Consider the following 17,688-nt stretch of genomic DNA (forward strand, 5'->3'; position numbering starts at 1 on the left):
CGCCAGGGAGAGGGTCCGCAGCAGATCCCCTCAGCGCCGCTACGACCTGCGCCCACGGCCCAGCAACAACGGCCCCGCAGCTGGGAGAAGGGCGCCGCAGGGGATCGGACAAGCAGACGGGGCTGGCGCAGCTCCAGGGCCCATCAACGCTGCCCCCCAGCAGGCTGCAGGGCAGCGCCCCACCAGCCCCACCAACGGACCCATCCTCCGCATCGGCTCGCTGCTGCTGCGGCCTCTGCGCATCCAGCTCCCCGACACGAGCGGCCGATGAACAGCAGGGGCCTGACAAGCACCCATGTGGGACGGGAGGGCTCTCACTGTGAAAACATCTGTCCTCCCGAACAACGGCTACGTGCATTGAGGCCCTGCTTTTCCCTTTAGTTAAATTATTTAATTAATAATGATTTTCCCTTAATAATTACTTTTCCTTTAAATAAATTATCCTTATCTCAACCCGTGAGTTGTTTCTCTCCCTTTCTTCTTCCTCTCCTCTGCTGAAGAGAGGGACAGAGCGCTTGTGGTGGAGTTCAGCTGCCTAGCGAGGTAAAATCACCACAGGAGGGGATCAAGTGCACCCTCACCGAGTTTGCCCATGACACCAGCTTGGGCGGGATTGTTGATCTGCTTGAGGCTAGGAAGGCCCTGCAGAGGGATCTCGATAGGCTAGATCGATGGGCCATGTCCAGCTGTATGGCGTTCAACAGGGCTAAATGCTGGGTACAACACTTGGGGCATAACGACCCCTTGCAGCCGTACAGGCTTGGGGAACAGTGGCATTGCACGGGGAAGTGGCGGAGTCAGCATGTACCCTGAAGTACTTGAGACACGTACGATGCGGCGCTTAGGGACATGGTTTTGTGGTGGACTTGGCAGTGTTAGGTTGGACTCTGCGCATCCAGCTCCCCGACAGGACCAGCCGCTGAACAGCAGGGGCCTGACAAGCACCAGGGCGGCGGCCTCCAAGCCCATCCACCAACAGCCGGGCTGCGGGTCCTCAAGGCCTGCCGCTCCTTCTGCCAGGACAGCCCTGGCCTCCCTGGCTCCCCGCCGCTGCCTCCACACCCAAATTTCATCTGGCCCAGCAGCAGCACTGGCCCAGAGGGAGTTCCTCTCCTTCCCAAAGCCAGGCTCGTCCTGCAGCAGCTCTGCACAAGAACCACCCCCTGCAACAGCGAGCAGAACTGCACTGCCAAGCAGCTGCGTAGTCTCCGTGCTTGCAGATACCTCAAAGCCATCTCAGCACGGTCCTGAGACACCTGTTCTGGGTCTGCCTGCTTGAGCGGGAGGGTGGGACAACAAGACCTCCAGAGGACCCTTCCAACCTCAACCATTCTGTGGCTTTTTAGTTATTTTCCAACACACCAATAAAACTACCACTGAAGTCAGAAAGCAGGGACCAGTTTGATCACAGTCATTTCATACAAAAGTCGGACATTTGATCAAGCTCTCCCCACGACCTAATAATTTCCACGACAACCAAGCACCTCCTTCTACCTGGGCTTCAGCTGAGCTGGAGCACTGGCCGCTGTGGCTCTTCTAGCGACGCAGACGTCAGCCATCCAAGCACAAACGGAACCCTTTCAATGATCACAACGGCACTCCGTGGAGCTCTCTGAGATACATGGGCACGGAGAGAAGCGGGCTCACTGAGCCCTCTGCTTCCTTCCCCATCCAGCTATGTCCATCCCACAGTCCCGCCTTTGGGCCTTCCCCAAGAACGCTCACAGGGCCTCACACATTTCCACCAGCCTCTGAACAGCGGCCCCTCACAGTGTTTCGCCACCCGCAAATGCTCTTGCCCCGTAGCCTGTCAGGTCTCCCACAGCCCTGGACGCAGCGACCCCTTGCAGCCTGCGAGGCCCCCACACACAGCTGCTGCAGCTGACCCCTCCCAGCTCTGCAGAAGCCCACCTGGTGCTCCTTGTGGACACCAAGAAGAAGGACAAGAAGGCTATCAGCAAAGACGTCTGCCAGCTCCCTGGCCTGCATTAGGAGGGGTGCTGCCAGCACCCTGAGGCAGGTGATTCGTCTCTACTCAGCACTGCCTTCTTGCCCATCCTGCTGTGCTCTACCTTTGGGCCTTCCCCAGGAAAGCTTGTGTTGAGCTTCACACATTTTTCATTTCCTACTTAAAATTGTTTTCTCATGAGAAAGACTTCTAAGTAAATCACTATTCTTAGACATGTCCCTCATTTGGTTTTTCTATTTTACTCTATAGCAACTTCTAAATGCCTGTAATTTTTAGTGTAATCACATAAAGAACATGTTATGATACCTAATTTATCTACTATTTTGAAAGAGATTTTTTTTTTCCTATTAATTCTTAGGTTTAGATCTCTGTTCTTTTGCATAATGAAGTATCTATACAAAGGACATATGAAGACTTATTTGGAAATTACAAATGCTAACAGCTGTGCAATACACAAACATTCAGTAAAGGAAGAACAACAAAAGTAAAGAACAAAGTAGGGTAGGCAGTTCCCATACTCCACCATAGGTAAATATCCAAGTATTTACTGCTACATTCTTCTCAATGTGGCAATGTGTATTTTTACTATAGGAGTATATACAAAGATCTGCAGAGCTTTTATCTTTTGGTCAACAAATAGTGAGTCTGCTCATTCTAGAGATACATGGTTTAATGAAAATAACCTTTACTCTACAAACTGTTTAGGGATAAACTCAGACACATACTGTTTTTCTTTCCTGTTTTACCCATCTTTTACTGGCTGGAGTGAAGACATCCTTGTTATTTGTTCTAAAACACCTTATTTTGTAGGCATAGTGCTTTTCTCAGGCCTGCGTGTTTGTGATAATTGGGAAAGCCCAGACATACTTATGTTTTTTCCAAACTTATTTCTATAAGAATTTTCCAACTTTATCATATCCACAGTGTGAGAGATTTTTGTCCTTCTTTATTATAAGGAACTTTTCTTTTTTTTAAAGGGCACAATCATCTGGAAAAATATTTTTCCATCCAAGGGAATTACCTCTGTCAAACAGATAACGGTAGATACTTTCATCAGTTGCTTGTCTTAAATGGGAAAAATATTATAATAGAAAAACAGTGAAAGAAACTAAGGAAAGTATTCAGAAACATTATTGGACCGACTTGGCATGGTCCTGGACAAGCTGCTCTAGGTGACTCTCCTTTGAGCAGGTTGGACCAGATGACCTCCAGAGGTCCCTTCCAAACTTAACATTCTGTGATTTTATCTACTGTAATTAAAAAGAAACAGAAGACTGTTAGACACAGAATATGATCTTTTTTTCTGAATTTAAGTTGCACATACAACTTTGTAGTGTCATAAGGACTGGTCAGGTGTTCAACAACACAGATATTCTCTTAAGCAATTAAAAGAACTCTGTCTTTGTTTAACCAAACTATTCCATTGTCTTTCACCATATTGAAGCAGGTACTGAAGCAGGAAATAAAAAATCTTTCCATGTGGTTTTTTTTTTTAGCTTTTTTTTTTTAAACAAACAAAAACTAATTCAAATTCACTAAAAAACTAATTTCAAATTGAAATATCAAATTAATAATACTTAACATTTACATAATTTGCATAACATTACCTTAAGAAATTTGGTGTAATAATGCCCTAAACCTTCCATTTTCTCTGAAATGCTTGTCCAAAGTCTTGCAAAATGCTTTCAGTACACATCTGAGTAGGAAGCACTATGTTTTTACATGAGCTTGTCCAGCAAATCTCTAAAACAAAACCAAGATTAAAAAAAAAAAATCTAAAATAACTTTACACTAAAGGTAAAAAGTTGTTCTTTGCACAGAATCTGCTCTGTACATATCAGCAACATATTTCTCCAAAAATGGGCTTAAAACCAGATGACTATGAAGCAGAGGGGAATTCTAAGCCTTATTTGGACAGAATCATAGAGAAATTCAGGGTCCAGATTGTCAGCTGTATCTCAAGCCAGGCTAATGCTGGTGGTACGCAGATGTGCTTTTTCAGATGACAGCACACCTGTAGTGGTTTAGGGGCAAATACGTAAACCAGCTCTCATCTACAAGAGGGAGCAAAGCACAGAGGCCATCATTTCATCACTGTGAAACTGGCTGCCAACAAGCCTAGTGCCATCATGTCTGAGTGACACCAGGACCTCCTCTTCTCAAAGATCTCTGAAGTGAGCACCTGTCTCATCATCATTACAGAAAAATGGCACATGAGATAAAGGCTACTAACTACCCTCAAACTACACCTCTTTTTGATTGTTACTTCAAACTGAATTTTGGGACACAGGTTGGCCATAGAGTTCAGCGAATCTGGAAAATGCAATGAAAGGAAAATTTGGATAAATAAAACACATCAGAGATGTGCTTTCAGCTAGCCCTGTAAATATTTCAAAGTAATAAAACCTTGGCAGGTCAGGGAGGAATAACAGATAACTTGCCATATGCACTATAGGGACCGAGTCCTGCTGCTGAATTTTCAGAATACTTGGATTAAGTGATCATCTTCTGTCCTATCTCAACTTCTGTAGATATGACATCACTGTATCACAAAAAGACTAAGAAGGATATGCAGTTGACACATGTACAGACAGAGTTATAATGGACTGACATCCCAAGTACAGACCAGGTATATATTTCCGTAACCACCAGGACTCTCCTCTCCAAGATTGATACTGATTTTGAGGCATAGTGAGTACTAAGGCATAAGCAGCCACAGCAATGCATCAGGGAGTCAAAGTGCCTGCAGAGAAGAGAGAAGGACTGACACAGGGAAGTTAACAGGAAGGGGAAATGGAAGACAGTCAGAATGGAAATCAGCATGGCTATTGAGATAAGAGAGTGAAAAAGCTGTGGTAGGTTGACAAAAGGAAGTATAGGAGATGTTGCCAAAGGTGAGGACTGGATTAGAGTACAGGAGGAAGAGAGATACGTGGACACACAGAGATAGCCATAACCAGCAGATTAAAATCCCATAGAAAAGATGAAATTAAACCCAGAATTCTGCAGGGGACTGCCCCTGAGGCAGAAAATGCAGCTGAAACTGCTGCCCAGGCCTGTACTCTTTCCCTTATTGAGTCATCTGCACAGTAGGGACTGGCAGTACTAGCTCTAAAATCTTCCTATAGTTGCATGTTTTATGTGACCTGCACTTTGGTTTCAGAGATCTGAACCAAAATCAGGGACCAGGTGCACAACACATGTCACAACGCAATGGTGATTTATATTTGTTTCCTTTGAATTGAGTATGGTGTAAATTCTTGCCATGGCTTTAAATCTAGGGCTTTTGGAATGATCAGGCTTAAAATGCAATTTCATGAATGGATTAATATTATAAATGCTTCTAGCACTATGCTGCTTTTAAAATAAGCTATTTGCTGCTTGATTTACATGGTCTTATATAAGATATTTCACTGACTTTTATTAATAAAAAGTGTAATTGAATTCCAAAATTACTGTTTGACAGCTGATCACTTACAAATCTGATGAGAAAATGAATTTAAGTAGCAACTAGGAGGGAAAAAAGGAATAATGATAAAACAAATATTTTATTATAAATTGCCATTCTATCATAATTGTATGATTTGCCTCTCAGTTCAGCTGTCTTAGTTCAGTCATTAGTCAATATCTGATCATCATAGAGTATAGCACACTAAAGTGTTTAGTGCATGTGTCAGCAAGATTTTACACACAAAGCAGCACCTGTAAATCTTTGTTGTTCAATAGTAGCTTCAGGGCCAGAATTATTTTGCCTGGTGACATGTATATATATAATGCATATTATATATGTATTATACATGTTATCAGTCAGAAACTATTTTCTATTCACAGAATGTCTGTTCATGAATTAACTCCCAGAAGCAACATCAATATGTTACTTCAGATTTCCCTAGGAACCATCGATCGAAAATTTGGACATTTGACTTTATATGCATATCAATCAACTCCCTGAAGCAGCACAGTAAGATTTTTTATTTTTATTTTTTGACCAAGAAGGCAGAAACTTGATCCAAATTAAAGTACTTGTGTACTACTGGATATACTGATGTCAGACACTGTGGTGTAAAGCAAATCAATGAAAACACTCTACGCAAATACAAAATGCTTAAAAAAAAATCCCTGCCTTTTAAGCTGGCTGTGGATTATCCTGATGAACAACAAAAACTAGTGACCTTTAATATAAAAAGTGCAAACTACAAAGTAGGGGGAAAGTTACATTCTCAACCTTTTCATTGTGAATCTCTGAAATGCGTTTTTAACGGAAGACAGCAAGGTGTTGCATTATTGCCTAATTTCAAGCACATACTTCCACTGAAATCATTAGCTTAACTTCTTTCATGCTTTAAAACATTGTGTTCTTTCTTTGGGATGTCAATACACTGTAAATATAAACCTCTCAATGAGCCTAGACACAAGCTCCTGTGGAAAAGCCTCAATTTGTGCTGTTCAACTTGAAGTTTTCTCAAGTCTTTTTGTAAAAAAAACTCCCAGAGCACTTGAGAGCAACACAACTGAAGCAGGAAAGGGAAGCTGGTCTAGATCTGCGCCCTCAGGATCACTTAGTAATGGCCATTTGAAAGCTACAGTCACAAAGCCACTGGCACCGGGTGCTGCAGAGAGCATGCATCCAACAAGAGGGAAAGCGCACACAGTCCCTAATCTGAAAAGAGGAATTCCTCTTACCTGCCAGGTTTTCTTTGTGCAACTGCATTAGGCAAACAGAGGGCAGTTGGTTGGTGAGAGCAGAGAGCCTGTCAGGGAGCCGGTCAGTCAGTATAGGCTGAGAAGTCACCCAAACAAAATACGACTGTAAAATGAAGAGGAAACAGCGGATAGACCTGTACTCCTGAAGGCCAAACAAAATGTGGCTGGGGTGCAAGCTTGAATCCTGGGCCACTCATCTTCCATGGGAACAGCAAACAGTTTGCTGGCATGGTACTGACTGTGCCGGCTCGCATGGTGGGATGACAGCCAGGCACGACTGGAAGGGTGGCACGTCACAGGAGTCATTCCCATCAGGAGGAAAGGACAAGGGTTCACCACGTCTGTCTCCCTTAACCTTTCAGCTGGCTTCATACCCTCAGATACACCATCAAGTTCTCCTGCCAGACTCCGGAGCACAGTAGACACATCACATTTTGTACTAAAAAAAATTCACCTGCAGGAAATTTTCTGCAAGAAATCATAATTTTAACATCATTTCAAATGTTTTCCTCCAGAGACAGAGAGAGGTAAATATATATATATATATGTATATAAATATTTTACCCTACAAAAAGCCTGAATTATATTTTAGAGCCACGGGACCTGGAGCTGCATAAGATGAGTGCATAGACTCAGGACCAGTGTGTACTTCATCCCTAGTTTATTAAGGATTCTGACACAGCAGTCTTGCAAACAGCTACCTTTTCAAATAAATAAACAAATATATAAATCCCAATAACAACACAGACTTTGCTTACTATCAGAAAAGCACATTTATAACTTTTAGTGGTCACCTTGCAGTGAATTTTGATCTTAGAAATATCATGAAAAAACAGATTCGAGGGAGAACAAATATAGAAGAAAATAAGTGTATTTTTTTTCCAGAACAGACCATCCTAACACACAGACACATGGTAAATTGCTTAATATTTCTGAATGTGACAACTGCGATGAGCCATGAAAACCTTCTGAGGGTGAAAAGCTTCAAATGAAGAGAGAAATTTTAAAGAAATGCTTCACATAGCTGAGACGGATCAAGACTATCTGAAACCAGGGATTACGTTAAAAACCTTAGAATCTTAGCCAGCACTGGAAAATGTTTATAATGATTTTATCACAGATTAATAACAGAATTAGAAGGTGATATTTTGCTCTTAAGCTGCAATAAGACTCACTAAGGGAATTAAGAGACAGTAGTTGAAGCTAGGGGAAAATAAAAGCCAAAGCTATGAAATTCTTCTTCTGTTAAAAACAGCATGTAAGTGCAGAATTTCAGAGAGAAGCTAGAACAAGACATCCAGAAAAATTTTCAGGCCATAAAGCATTGCCTTCAAATCTCTCAGTCCAATTGCTAAATGCATTCTTAAGTGAGGAAGACATTTCCTGGCTTTTCAATTAATGGCTTCTGAAAGGGTTGTTGTATGCATTTTTCCAGACTCTTTTCCCCATACTACCAACTACACCAATAAATGTTGCTAAATGCCCTGCAGAAAAATAGTTTTTTCGTTGTTGTTGTTGTTTTCCTTCTTTCTGCTATTGCTTTTTTTTCCTATTACACTCCAAAGCTGGAAATAGAAGGCCCTATAGCCCCATTGCATTGATAAAGCTATTTTCTAGTGCTACCTTTTTTTTGTGAATTTTAAATGCTATCTTTCATAATTTCTCTTGCACAGAAATATTACTAGAAGATTGTTGCTTTGAGAGGAATGCCAACAGTATCACTCTCTTCCTGTGGGTTACCCTACGTATCAATATCCCCACAGCTCGACACATGACCAGGCAATTGAATGTGAATGTTTTCATAAAGGACCTTAATATTATTTCTGTGAGAACACTTCAGGAAATGGCTGTAATGACTGAGGTTTATGTTCTCAAACTCTGTTTTGCCATCAGGAGTAGCTGGCTTTATCCAAATAAACTTGGACAGATGATTCAGAGCAACAGATGTTTTTCAAACACAGTCTTATGTTTAAATTTTTTAAAAATAAAAATAAAAAATGTTGATTAGCAAGGCATCAGGTAGATGATCTGATACCTTTTCATTTTAATTAAATACACAGCTTATCAATAACTGGTCTTTTCAGGTCTCAGCTAATTGTTTTATTTACTATATACACACATGCTGTGCTATATCCACTATATGAGAATTCCTCATAAAACAAGCCAGTAATTAACAAATACCCCCCTGTCCATAATTAAATATCTTCATAGGAAACATCAATGTGGAGATAACAGAGGCAAATAACAGATTTCACGTCCCTCAAGTCTAAGGGAAGCATGCAGCTAGAAATTTCATATACCAAATGGCTGGAACAAGGCCAGACTTTTTAATGGCCAAAGATAGGTAGATGTATAAACACACTTGTGCCAGACGCTGCAAAGGCCTGGGACATAACAGATCTTGCCATCTGTTTAAATGGATGGGCCACAGATGTTCAAGCTTCCATGTGAGTTCACTCCAGAAGCTGTATAAAGTATTCAGATTCTGAAAAGTGGAATATTAAAAAGCAAGCCCTCAATTTAATTTTAAGACCAGTTACGCATCTAATTTGGATTTTATAGCGTTTCTCTGTGTAATGAAGATTTATACACGTAGGGATCTAACAGTAATTTTATGTCTGTGTATGCATCACAGGCTGTTGTGGTTTGGCCCTGGCTCAGCACCACCCAGCCACTTGCTCACCCTCCCCAGGTGGGATGGGGGAGAGAATCAGAAAAGTAAAAATGCAAGAACTCATGGGTTGAGATAAAGACAGCTTGTGAGGTAAAGCAAAATCCATGTGTGCAAGCAAAGCAAAACAAGGAATCCATTTACTACTTCCCACTGGCAGGCAGGTGTTCAGCCACTCCCGGGAAAGCAGGGCTCGTCACATGTGATGGTTTCTTGGGAAGACAAACGCCATCACCCCTCCTTCTTCCTTTTTTAACGACAGTTTTTATTGCTGAGCAAGACACCACCTGGTGTGGGACACCCCTTTGGCCATCCTGGGCCAGCTGTCCTGGCTGTGTCCCCTCCCAGCTCCTGGGGCACCCCCAGCCTCCTTGCTGGCAGGGCAGCACGAGGAGCTGAAATGTCCTGGACTCTGTGCAAGCACTGCTCTGCAACAATTAAATATATCAAGGTGTTATCATCAATATTTTCATCAAATGTCCAAAACACAGCATCAGAGAAGCCTCTAGGAAGAAAATTAACTCTATCTCAGCCAAAACCATGACAGACTAAAGGAAAAAACACTTTCTCATACACATATATCTTATCTTCCATATTGCTTTACTCATGAGGCAGGAAAGAACAGGCAGAAGGATAGAAATTAACACAGACTCGTTATCTGTAAATTAATGAATCTACAACCCTTCACATCAATACCCAGATCTCAAAGAGCTTGGGAAGGATCAGATCCCTAGATAATTAAATAAAGAATAGAAAGATTACATTTCAACTTCTTAACTATTAAAGATTAATTTTAAAATACTAAAACATTTTGGTATGCATTGAAAGAGATCTTACATTTAAAATTTAAAAACTGTAAACAAAGTCAGCATCAAAATTCAATTTTAAGCTGTGCATATATTTTTTTACATGTGTACAACACCACACTAACTCTGTTTTGGGTGTGTGTCATTACAAATAACACATGCAAAATAAAACATTTATGCTGTAGAAATAACTATGCTAAGGAGCTTAATGCTAAGTAAGGGCCTACATTTTCAAAATTGTAAGACAGAATAAGCAAATAGGGGAAATACAACTCTCACTGAAAACTTCTTTGGTCACATATCAAAATTCAGCTATTCAAGCAAGATCAATTGTATTCCTCTCTCCTATTGAGTAAGATAGCTACATACAGTGGTCAATTGCAATTCTTCTCTTCTCTTCTCTTTTTAAACAATAATCATAAAGTTTAAGATATAAGAGAGTTATTTGGGATAAACACAGACACAGACAAGAGTGTATTTGATTAATCTGTTTTTGTGGCATTCACATCCCTTATAAACTCTGTTTTTCTGGTGAAACTGAGTACTAAATATTTTTCAGGCTGTGCCAGCTCAGTTCAACAAACAGTTCAGCAGCACTGCAGGTCCTAGGAGGTCTCCATCTAGATCCTTTTCTGTTGCAGGCCATAAAGCCACCTTTTTTTTGGTCCTCCGCTTCAGCTTCTAACTTGCCTTCTGCCAACTTCCAAACACACATCAACCCTTCACACATGAATCCACAGCTGGTTGTATACACAACAAATTCCATACAGATAATACACAAAGCCATTTCTCTTCTTTCATCATCTTTCCAAATCTATTGCTGAGGTGGAATCATTTCATTTTTGTGTTTGGCAGCCTCCATACGTTATGCTTGCAGTCCTCAGAGTGCCTCTGATAATGAAAATTCGAGTTTTGGTTTGTATTGGTTTAGCAGAACTGGAGAGAGAAATGAGAACGTGATGCATTAAGAAAGCTAACAGAATATGTGTGTCCTATAATTTAGATCCTAGGCTATAGCAGACCTGATCTTTGCTAGCTATCCGAGTCGTTCTGGCAGGTAAAGCTCCTTGGCAGGTTATTTAATGCAGAAGACACTCATTTCTAGTATGGTGAACAGCAAGATCCAGTGAGCCCCTGAAGGAACAGCAAGTTCTCTGCGCAGCAGCCAGGAGCACTGGTACTTGGGGAGAATATTTGTGTTGCTGCCTGAAAACTGAAATATATCTGTATTCTCCTTTGTGCAGCAATACTTTCATTCAGGGAAAGCAAGCTGGGACACAAGAACAGATTATTACTCTTTCAGGTACACAAAAGGAAGCTAAAGCAACGCTATCCTTGACCCTGAGACTGTAAATAGATGCAGAGAACCTGTACCCTTTTTGCTTCAGGCATTTTCCTCATATATAAAAACTGTAAATGCTCACCTGTTATGAACACCCAGCCGTGCAACTTTGAATTGTATTTTAGTACATGCACTGCATGACTGTTTACAGAAAGCAACTGTAATGATCAAATTATACAAGGTTGCCAAGAGCTGCCTCATTAATAATACTCCTGAAGATTTTCTTATTCCCCTCTGGGCTAAATTGCATCACATGCTTCATTTAAGAGTATATAATTTTTATTTTTTTTGAGATAGTTTGGAGATCTTCATTTGAACAGCTAATTTTATCTTTAAATTTCCCACTTCTTCCCTTCTGGTTCCTCCTAACAAACTCTTTTTTTTTCCCTTGTAGATTTTCTTCTCCTCCTCTTCACTCTTCACATGTTCTACAGCTTTGAATGTGACAAGAGATCTCTCAACAGACACATACCACGAATACATTTCTATGCTGTCTAAAGAGGATATAATACATTATCGTACTGATGTTATTACATTTTTCTCTTTTCCAATATTGTTGTAACTCTAAATGATCAGCCAGGAAGGAAGCCACAGTTGTCCCATTTAAAAAGAAAAAAAAAAAATCTTCAGCTATTTATTTTTTTTCAAGCTCTAGAATAATCTTTATATTATGCAGAGGTAATTCAGAAATGTATACTGACCACCACAAAAAAATGAGAAGTGCAGTACACTTTGGACAAAGCAATTTTTTTTCCTGTGAACTTTGTGTGTTTTGCATGAAAGATTATAACATTAAACCACAACAACCCAGCCATGTCAATATGTTTCTTCTGTAAAACCACAGTATTTTAGATCTCTAAAACTGAGGAACACCAGAATATTTCTAGCATAAGCAGTGCCAGACTTAAAGTTCCTTTATGTTGTAATTCAAGTGATACTAGACAGCCACAGTGGCATAAGGCCCTGTCAGATCCTCTACTTAAGCAAACCTCTGCTTAATTCCCAAACCTGCCATGAATTATCAGCAGAATCAAGGGCTTGCACTAACTGCCCTACTAAGCAATGTTCATGCCTTTCTGTGGTTTTGTAGGATCACTTCTGTCAGTCGTTTGCATGAAGGGCAGTGGCTAAGATGGGCACATTGTTTTTAGAAGACAAAAGGAAGGTTTTTGTTTTGTTTTGTTTTGGATTGGTTTGATTTTAATTTGGGGGTGGGGATTTTTTCCCACAGCTGACATCTGGCACACAGAGACACAGGTGGAAGAAATGCTTCTACTGGCTGCAAATGGCTTAGAATTAACTGCCCATCAGGACGCTTTGACACAGAAGCAGAGCAGGACTCTAGTGCAGGACTGAGCAGATAGTTCTGAAAATTTATAACCAAAATGTTTAGCAAAGTATTTTCCAAAGCATATCAGAGTTTTCACATAAATATGTTGCTGCAAAGGACACCTGAGCTTTACACTGATAGTTAACCAGCAAAGCGTCAGACCTTCAAGCTTTAAAGAAGATTTTAGTTCTTTTTATAAGCTCATCCAAATTACGTACAAAAGCATTTCTTCATATCAGTCTTACATTTAAGCAGACAAACATGCATGAATTTTATCCGCCTAGGTCAAATACCAATGCATACAACACAAGCAGTAGGACTCAAGGTAGGGGCTATATACAAGCTATAACTTGGGCCACCTTTCCTTTAATTTATACAGAAAAGCCTCTGGCATGTTCTAAATATGAATGCAAATATGAGACTCTGCTAAACAATTGTGAAAAACTTAAAAAATTTCTGAAAAATCCATCTGTCCAGATTTCCTAAAATGGATGCAAAATATTGGAATATTTAATGTAATAGGGTAAAAAACGTTTCCCTTGAGAAGAGTCTGTATAGTCCAGGAGGCACTGAACTCTGAATTAAGGAAGCCTCTATGCAGGAAGTAGTACAATGTTCGATCCTAGTCCAGAAAAACCCTAATTACCCTTCTCACAACATACCTTTGCTGCTTCTAGGATCAAGAAGATGTTCTGTCACGGACCCCCCAGTGCCCCAATTCTTTGCTACAGGTATGTCTAATAAAACATCATATCACAGATATATCCCAGGATTTCATTCCTTCTTGAGTTGCTGACCTGCCGTGACTTGCCCAAGGTTATGTTTAAACTGTGTGTGCTTCCATCCTGTGCCTACCATCCTGTTTGGTTTATAATCTCAGAGGGGCAGGGACAACCTTTTAATACTTGTTTGAACAGCATCCAGCACAATAGGGCTTTGATCCAGCCTGTAGGCACTGCTTGCAGTACATTAGATTCCAAATCTCACCTATAGAATTCTGTATCAGTAAAGGTCCAGTTCCTGGAAACATGGTATTAACAGTATTGAAACAGTGCATGTACTCAGCTACAGCAGAAGACTGATTTTCCACGTTACTCCTCTTGAGATCACAGTGTACAGGTTGCTTTAAGAAACTCACTTTAAAACTTGCATTTTTTTTTATCCGTAAGTTGGTGTCTCTCACTTTTTTGAGCTCAGATAAAGTAGCAATACTCAGAGTTAAGCAACCAGACAAGATTTAAAAATAAATAAATTAAACTTTCATGGCAGAGATAACATTCATTCAAACGAGAAGTGACAAGTCACATGGCTGTTCAGACCACAGCACCACATTCTCCAAGTTAAATGCCTCACCAAGTTGTTTCCCTCTGTTTTGCATATGTCACAGAGAAACTATGCTGGTCCAGCTTTTCCCTTCTGAGAGAACTACTTTGGATTTCTTATTTTAGAAATATCCATAGAAAGTAGTAATTCATACTATAATTCATTGACTCACTAAATGAATACCTTCTCAGTCAAATGAATTTCACTGTGGTTTAGGTTTTATATTACATATATAAATAGCGTATGTTTTTACTATACCTGACCACTACGGCAGAGCTGGCAGAAATTATCTCAAATATTACCTGCATGAACAAAATACATTTTTGTTCAACTTCATAAAGCAATTTAGAGGAACTAAACAGTTTGTTTTGCTGATCCACTTCTAACAAAAGTACTTTCAACAGTATCACAGCAGAATTAACTTTCATTTTGTGATCGTCTGCTTGATTCTATGCATTACAATGCAAGAGGTACAAACAACAATACTGCATTCACCCCAGGACACGGTATTTATAACTGACCCATTGAAGTAATACACACACAAACACACATTCTTTACAAAAAGTGGTTCTATAAGCATAAAACCACTATTAAATTGTTTTACTTCAATGTTAAACACACATTTAACAGTTAATTCTTTTCTAACTGCTTTGAAAGTCGAAAATGTAGCCAAACACTACGTGAAATTAGAATTTTACAATAAGGATAAATGAAATTTCAAAATTTCATTCTTATTTTTCAGGTTCAAAAGATAATGTCTTTGCTGATGAAATGATTTTACAGAAGTTTTGCAAATGCATTTTATACCCCTGGAAGCTATAATATTCAGTGCAAAGAGCAAGTCACCTATCTGAAGAACTTCTAGTATTTTAAAATTCTTTACTCACACAAATCCATCTGAAAAGCTACAGCTTCAAGAAGGAAAGCTATTAAGGAACAGCGTAGGCTTATATCCTGCTTGCAGAAAGTATGCACTTCTTAGTATAAACCAAGCTATTTACCCACAAACGCTAGCTTTATTACACCACACAATGAAATGATGTTTCCAGTGGAAAAACAAGCAATGTGGAAAGTCCTTTGCATGAACTAATGCATTTATAGCAATGAATATGACCTTGTAGCATTTACCAGAGAGGTGTAGTGCACTAGCTTGGTAGCTTTCTGATTTCTGATTTCAATCTGCTGCTCCATTGTTTTAAACCCCAGTCGCACAGAGGTAACACCCGGCTATCTCAGGAAACCAACGAGGGAGTCATTGTGATAACTCCATCTGATTAAACTGCAGATCCTGAACAGCATTTCCCACTGGTTTCTAATTCACTGTGAGTAGTTTTTGTTTTTAAAATGTGTGAACTCTAACATGCTGGCATTTAGCTTGCTACAGAAACAACCCCTACAGATTAGGAAAAGCACTATAGCACCATGTGAAAAAGGGGTTAATTAAGCTATACAGTTGTTTAATATACTAGTTGTCAACACAGCTTTTTTACCAGTACATCTGTTCTTATTTAGAGAATATTGGGGGGGGGGGGGTATTTATATAGTACGCTGAGAATATTGTGCATTCCTTCAATAGTTTGACTACAATTGCTACTGTACAACGTACAAACAGTATAGAAACATGACAGCAGCTGAAGACATGTTATACGCATTGATTAGGTAAAGCAACATCGTTATATTTGACTACAGGAGCACAAAAACATGAAGATCAAACACAGCTGGTTTCAGAAATGAATGAACCCCAACAGCACTGACCACGCATAGCATCGTGAAGCTCCGTTAGCCCTGGCAGGAGAAGAGCTACAAAGTTAACTGTACCTGAGCTGATACAGCACAGAGTCTCAAAGGCTAGCTACTAATGAACTACTTCCCAAACACAAGCATTCTTGTTTACAGTACTTAATTAACAAAGTTGAGAAAGTCAAAATTACTCACAGAGTCCTGAAGATGCAATAGCAAGCTATCTAAGACAGGAAATTCCAGGGCAATATTATAAAACAAGTAGAAATAAACATGCATAAAGTCAGGAACTGACAGGCCTCTGGATTACTGCAACTGTAGGAATCATGCTCATGCTTGCTGGGCTATAATTTATGAAACGGAGCCCAGGAAACAACCAATCAGTTAGCTCCTCCTAACAAGTCCAACTGGCTACAAAAAGCTGGAAGTGCGGCACAGAACAATGAAGAGGAGCTATCCCACGTATTAATCTGCTTATCTAGGATTGCTTTCTGTGTAGAGAGAGGGGAGCATGAAACAAGGGACGGGGGGGAAGAGGAAAATCACAGTTTTGCTGTTGAAACAACAGGATAAATTTCAATCAATGGGCAAATCTTCCATTAAAATCAGATGTCTAGTATTATATTCAGACACTTGTGATATCAGCTAAAGCATTTCAGAAGAGAACCATCCTCCTTATGAGCTGTTTTTTTTTTTCTTTTCTAACATTATTGACAGAAAGCTATGCAAACAGAATTCATATTTCCTATGCAATTGTTTCAGTGCTCTCCTGCTCTTAATTTAAATATAATGTTACTGCTTAATATGAAATGTCCTTCCATAAAATCTGATTAGAGTAAGATTTTTTTTCAGACCACAGGTGGCTGTTCAGTGCATTAATGAGCAGCCCTCACCGGAAAGCCATCTGCATGCTCCTAGTTTAAAGAAATGAAGGGCTTAAGATTTAAAAGACTGTCATTTTACAGAGAGATAAGAAAAGAAACAAGAATGTCTTCAATAAATAACCGAAAACAGAAACATTTGAAGCAATCTAGGACAGGCCAGGATTTACACACTACAGCATATGCAGACCAAGTTGTCCCTCCTGGGAAATTCCATGGTTTTGAAAAGGGGGGATGACCAATTTGAAATAAACACACAACACTTTAACGTTTTCTACTGAATAACTTTTCTTGAGTGTTTCAAGCTAACATAAAACATTTTGTTTTCAATTCCAATTTTATAAAAAAAAAATATATATTATGTATATTATATATATATTATATATTATTATTATTTTATATATACATACATATATATGGTTTCACCTAAGGAAAAATACTTAGGGATCTGACAAGACAAGAATCAAATTTTGTCCTTACAGAACTATCTTCCTGTACACAAGCCCACTGAATTCTTCAAGTTGATTAATTTCTACTTACTCTCAAAGAAGCATGAGAAATATTTTAATACAGGGAAAGCTACATTTTTTTAAAGGAGCTGTCAGGCTGTTTACACAGAAATCCTAGTAATGTTGAATGAAAACAGAGATACCTTGGGATGAGTTAGCATGAACTTTACAAGGGTAGAAGTCGTGTATGTTTGCTTGTTTCATGTATAAATCCTTTTTACGTACAGTTATTCTTCACATTTCTTCCCTTTTCTCCTTCTTCTTGTAATCCATGCTTTATAATCATTTCAGAAATCTGCTAGGCAAGACATCTTTGATAAAATCCACTCCAATGTTTGCAGTCATGACATCAAATTTGACAGTTTCTACACATATTTTGCAGCTTTAGATATCTACCCAGGAAACAGCTAGTA

At 39.7% G+C, this 17,688-nt stretch overlaps 1 long non-coding RNA gene across 2 annotated transcripts; it reads right to left on the reverse strand.

The window, feature by feature from the left end:
* Positions 1-7,322: 7,322 nt before the first annotated feature.
* On the reverse strand, positions 7,323-16,070 carry LOC308185142. 2 transcript variants are annotated; one of them, XR_013943151.1, is made up of 3 exons: positions 15,274-16,070; positions 11,173-11,420; positions 7,323-11,086 (listed from the first exon to the last, which is right to left on the reverse strand). It is a non-coding gene; the product is annotated as an uncharacterized lncRNA (long non-coding RNA). The 2 variants fall into 2 exon arrangements; XR_013943152.1 differs by lacking the exon at positions 15,274-16,070 and adding an exon at positions 15,033-15,219 and having other exon boundaries at positions 11,173-11,363.
* Between the last annotated feature and the right edge of the window lie 1,618 nt (positions 16,071-17,688).

This window comes from Anser brachyrhynchus (assembly GCF_964034855.1).
Source record: "Anser brachyrhynchus genome assembly, chromosome: Z".
NCBI lineage: Eukaryota > Metazoa > Chordata > Aves > Anseriformes > Anatidae > Anser > Anser brachyrhynchus.